The following is a 6231-nucleotide window of genomic DNA, read 5'->3' as shown; positions in this document are numbered from 1 at the left end:
TGTAAGCTGAACCCCAGATTCTCGCTAGAATCCCCTCATTACAACACAGCAACGGGGCTTCAGGAAGTAGATCGACCAGCAGAGTTTTTCTTAAGCTTCCTCTTTTTTGGTCTATCTCACTTGTTTCTTCTCACCGAGGCCAGTTGTATCTTGAAGCTGCTATGAGATAATACCAATAAACCTTTCAGTGGCAAGGAATGTGCCTTTCTCTGCGCAGCTTCCTCCTTCCCAGGACTTGCTGATTCATTGGTGAGCAAATCTCCCCAGTGAGAGACACTGCTCTGAGAGCAGCTTGATTGCAAGGCTGCAGCCACAGAGTCAAAAGATGACATCTGTAAAATACAGATTTAGGAGTGTGTGTGTTGCACTCGATCCGTTCTTATTTACTGAAGAATGACTTAATGTATAGATGTACATAAATGGGTGGTTTCCTTGCACCCAGTCTACCACTCGGTGCTGGTTGTCGCTTGTGTCATACTTGTTATGCACACCTAATGTGAAGGGTTTTCTGTATTTTCTGTTTTCATTTCTTTTTACTTTTAGAAAGGGATGCTATTTGTGCTTAACTACTGGCTGCTGGCAGTGTTGGCTGCAGCTGTCTGAGCCAGGCTGGGGAGATGAGGGACCAGCAGTGCTCAGCAGCCTGCATCCTTTGCCACCTGGACCCGCAGCGTGAGGAAAAATAGCAACGCTTTGAGCTTTTTTTGCTGAATCTCACCTTGGTTTTGTTTCACGCAATGAAACTGAAAAGACCCTGCAGCCTGCCTTACTTCGAGCAGCAGGTGGCTCCCTTTCCTCTGAAGTCTGGCTGGAGAGAGAAAATCTGGCCTCGTTCCTTCCAGTGCCAGGGCTCATTCAGCAGTACAGGCATGTTTCTGGTGTTGTCATAGGAAGTGGGCTGTTTTCTTTTATTGCCTGTTTTAAATGGTTTAACACCGTGTATAGTAAATACCGTGCTTGCCACGGATTGCTTAGAAAATGAAGATAGGAAAAAGGTCTGAGAAAATACATCAGCAGTGCTAACCTGAGCTGCAGCATTTCTTCATGGAACATTCTGAAGAGTTATGAACTTTTATAGGATATATTTAAAAAGTTGTCTGATTCCAAGTTATTTGCATCTTTTATTGATCTCTTGTTACTAATACTGCAAGATCCTCACTTTCAAACCATGTTTTAAAAGATAAGTAGAAGAGAAGAACAGAGAAATACAGCCTTTAGCTGTAAGAATCAACTGATTACTCCTAAATAACTGGAAGTGACATAAACAGAGTTCAGTCTTTACTCAAGAAGACTGAAAATTGAAATATTTACTTCAAAGTTGTCTAACTCTTCTTATACTCAGTGCAGTGTTCTATGGTAACTGTTGAGTCATGGCCTGAACCACTGATTGAGCACCTGGGAAAGGACCCGTCAGCCCTGGGAGCACAGATGAAGGCAATTCAGCTGTGTAACTGGAAGGGCTGGAGCTTGGCTGCACCTCTCTTAGATCCCATCTAAGGGCTGACTGCCACTGGGGAAGGATCTCTGGTTGGAGATCTGTCCCTTGGGGAGTCTTTTCTGTGAACCTAGATATTCAGAGATGGGTGAGCATTTTTTCTTTGAAACACCAGTCTGCCTGTGCTAGTCCCTTTGCTATTATGCTCCTCTATTGCCCTTTTACTGTGTTAATCTTTCTGATTGTAATGAGTGTATAGCATTTTTATGTTTTAAATGGCTAATAAGGGTGTTTATGCCTTAGAGAACTTATAAAATGGAAGAATGTTAAGGTGTCAGATCAATTAGACTGAAAAAAAATATATCAGAAATGCAAATGCATCCAGGCAAAAAATGTCTTGGGTTTCCCACAAAAGAAGAAGTTACAGTCAATCAAAAAGGAAAAAAGAATTCTTGCTATAAAGTTGAATACAAAGTTATTACTAAATCACACGTAAGATGATGTTGACCAAATCAGAATTGGTGTTTGGGACTCTGGCAGTACAGCGTGTTTTCATCTGTTTGAAAATATTCTGCCTGTGGCAAGTGCCTTAGGGCTTCCTGTCGCCATGGCTATCCTTGCATGGAGGTCTGTTATCATGGCTACTCCTTCTATCATTGGCTAGGAGAGGCAGTCCATGCAGTTTAATTTTGGGTAGTGGCTGTGGCTGCAGAAAGCCCGGGACTTCCCACAAGCAGCACTGCTTTCAGTTAGAAGAGAGGAAACATGTATTGCATCCTCTATAAAGTACTCCTCTGGGTTATAGAGCAGTGCTGAACTGGAGTCAGAGAAGTGACTTAGGCTTTGCATAGCTTAAATTGTAGTGCTGTGGCAGCCGGTTGGAGTATCTGAAGGAAGCAAGGCAACCTTGTTGTCTAGACTTCCTTACTTTGCGGTATTCTTCCTGATGGAAATACAAGAAGCAATGACTCTGGACATCTCTTATTAAACAGCTGGCCTGTGTTGAGGGCACTAACCAGCATATGGGAACAAGGATTCTTAGTTCTCTTCTGTCTGTTCTACCTCTGAAGTGAACCTCAGGCAAGACAATGCACTGGGGCCTTGTGAAATCCTTCTTTTTAACAGTAGTCACTTCTATGTGACTACACGTCTATGCTCAGTATCCCTGACAGGTTTGTCTTTCCCTATTTTACACTGTCAATTTTGGAACCTATATAGGATTCTTCATCAAGGAGTTCCACAACTGAATTATCCCCTCCAGAAATGGGTATGGTCTCTGAACCCTTTGTGAAGACTTTTCTCTCCTTATGCACTTGTCTGTTCACAGATACGTTAGGCTTTAAGGTGTTTTACCAGTGGAGGCTCAGATGCTAAAATATGAGGAGTCTGCAGATTTGAAAGGCTATCTTATGAATTCCAGTGGTGTCCACAAATGTGGACTCATTCACAGCAGTGAATCTAATTAATTTGAAATTATCTCTAATAGTGCAGGATCTCTTAGACTGTTTGAAGGAATAGAGAACGGCTTTGCTAGTTTTTACCAGCAGGTGTCTAAGGAGGATGTAAATAAATCTGAAGATTCTCAGAAAAAGTTTACTGAAGATGGTATTCAGATGTGCCTAGAAAACACATTTGCTACAAAAAAGGCACATCTCCTTTGATGTTGACTTGAAAAATATTGAATTGTGAAAGAGCAAATGTGATGTTTTTTTCTAAAGCAACTTATTATAATGTAGTTCAAAATTAAGCCTCCAATTAGTCAAGCTTTGTTTGAAAATAAACATAATTTGTAGTAATTATCGTAGAATTACAGTATCATTTGAGTCGGAAGGGACTTCTAAAGGTTGTGTAACGTTTTCATAATGGAGTCAACCTGCAAATATTTACATCTGAGGAACGTACATAAAATATACATTAAAAACTTTACATAAAATACATTATGACTTGTGTTTAAGGCATAGGAGTTCCCACTTGCCCTGCAGAAATGTCAGGAAGAGCTGGAGGTCACCCTGTGGGATTTGACAAATATATACTCCTGCTAGTAGATGAACAACTGATTATGGTTAGTGAATCTCCTGTAGGTATGGCTGGATGTGAATTTTCGTTGTACCTTACTGAGGGAGCCAAAAAAGTATTACAACATGTAAATGTGACTTGTACTTCCTTACCACTAAGTCTCGTGTTGATTGTATTATATGCTGTAAAAAAGCTGTTTGTCCTATCATCGAAATACTCTATTCACTAGAGAAAGGGAAACAAGGGCAACAGGAATTATTACAGTCATTCAGATAGCCTCCTGGTTATTATTTATGTGATTTTTAATTAAGATGATAGTACATGAGCATTGCAGTTAAGCATAAATGAAATGCAGTTAGAAAATTTTAAGTGTTTCAAATGTAATAAGAAATATAATTGCAAACCTTTGTGCTCTGTACCATCAGGTTTTGCTGTCTCTGTCCTTGAGGTTTTCAAGATCCTTTTGGTTAAAGCCCTAAGGAATCTTGCCTGACTTCAATGATCGCACTGCTTTGGGCTTGACCTTCTGAGCCGCCTTCCTCCTTGAGTTTCACTGTGGTCCTGTGATCCTGTAACCCTTTTCAGGAGGGAAAACCATCATCGTGTGCACTAGATGTTTTAAATATAGGTTTTCCTTGTTTGTTTGAATGTATTTGAAGTAAATTATTGCCAAGGAAGTAAATGAGGAGAAAAGAAGAAACTCCCACAAACGCTGTTAGTGGTTGGAAAAATCACAGGGTTAATCTTTAGTCTAAAAGCATGGGTAGGTGGCCTTAGAAAATTGTCCATTATAGGACGCATTCCAGGGATATTACAGGAATTTCCTAACGTTCTGTTGCTGCAGTAAGATTTGGAAAGATATAGCTCTTGGGTCCACACCCTCTTCATTTAAATAAACACAACTGCCGCTTTGGGTGGTTGGCAACTGAACAAGCAGTTGCTTTTTGAACAGCGTGAATGAATTTCCTATGGTGGCATTTCTGAGGGGCTAAGTTTATTTAGATGTTGGCTTATTTGGTGACCTGAAACACGAAACCTTTACTCAAGTCCTTAATCACCCTGATTGGACACCTCGCCACCCCCCTTTCCTGTAGGCAGTGTGGTGAGAGTGAGTCTTCAGGGAGAGCAACCGGTATTTACCTACGTCCAAGCTAAACATAAAGTTTTATGTAAGTTTTATAAATAGTTTGTGTGTAGTTTTTAAAAAATCATTTTTTAATCACTTGTGTCTATAAGGAGCTGTTTTAGCCACTATAGAGACTGATTCTGTGGAGGACAACTTGTGTAACGTGAAATTATGTAATTGTAATATGGGTGCCATCTAAGATAGACTGTTCTCAGATGTTTTACCTGCATATTTATCATCTACCTACCTCTGCTCAGCAGCTACTTCTTCATAGTAGCTGGTTGGTTTGAAAGTGAAGGATGTCTTTTTCTTTAATAAATTTGAACCTTTTCTTGCAGAAAAAGACAAACTAAACTTAAACACAGTCACAGTTTTAGCCTTTGGCCAATTTCCAATGAGAAAGTTTGTTTTATTTTTAGGGGGAAGGGGGAGAAAGCTGTGTGCAGGAGACCATGTCCTAGAAAACTTTTCACTTTGTTATTTTTTTTCTGGTGTTGATCTTTTCTGGAAATGCTGAGATAGAGGAAACTAGGACTGAAATAATACAGTCGCCACTGTTGTTAGGTGCTTGTCTTTCCTTCCTGTCAATTCTGTTCAATTCCTTTTGCATCTCTGTCCTTTCTGGGATAGATTCTTGTTTCTGTGTGTGATTTTGGTCACTTGGCTCCAGAGCAACTTCATGTTTTTTTGGTCATATCTCTTGGCAATCACCTAGCCTAAGCTGTGTTTTGTGGAATACAGCATTTCAAATAGCTCTGCCTCTATGCAGCCTGATTACTTGATTTAAACTTTCAAAAAGCCAGTCAGGTTTGATAGAAATACATGATATTAAGCAGCAGCCACCACTTTCCTTGGTGTTGTGCCCAGGAAGCAAATCTGCCCCTAGTGGTAGCACGTGCCTCATTTCTAACTTCCAAACACCTGTCTTTTTACTCTTTCCTTCTAAAGCTTAGTGTCTGATTTTTCTTTTTCTTCCCACGAAAGTGTCACAAAGGCCCCTCTCAGTCTTCTTAGTCAAAATATGTATCTATTTAGTCTGTTAGTTTAGGGTATTGTCTCCACATCTTGAATTGCTTTTGTGTAAAACATGGGAAATTAGGTTTATCTTTGCTTTGAGTTGCTTTTAGGCCAGTCTCCTTTTAAGGAGAAGCTGCCTTTACCTACAAGCATACACAGCAGTCTATAAAACAGGCTGCTGTGTGAAAATCCCCTTTCTTCCCTCTCTGGATGATTGCAGTACATAGCTAGCACAGGAACACACATTCATTAAAGATGGCAGGTTTTATGTACGTAATTAGAAGCGAAGTTATAATGTATAAGTGCATGTATTACAGCAAGCAGTGATATGCTACTACTCCATGATGACACTGTGGAAACTGGTTTTAAAACTAACTTTTTTAAAAGCTGCAGTCTACACTTACAGTTTAATTGTAGGATCTTGTTTAAGGTAATTGAATCCTCAGGGAATTCTCTCCTTTAAACTGAAACAGAGTTAATGTACACTAAATTGCTTAATTAAAAATGAGTTTTTCTTGGCTGTTTAAGCAGCATTTACAAAAAGGAGGTAGAGGTGGCACTGACCTCTCAAAAACCCTTCAAAAGTAAAGGAAATAAGGGTGGCTAAGATAAAATGATTAATACAGATTGGTAAATG

This window comes from Tetrao urogallus (assembly GCF_951394365.1).
Source record: "Tetrao urogallus genome assembly, chromosome: 2".
Classification (NCBI taxonomy): domain Eukaryota; kingdom Metazoa; phylum Chordata; class Aves; order Galliformes; family Phasianidae; genus Tetrao; species Tetrao urogallus.
The sequence above is the reverse complement of the archived record's forward strand: the minus strand, read 5'-3'. Positions refer to the sequence as shown.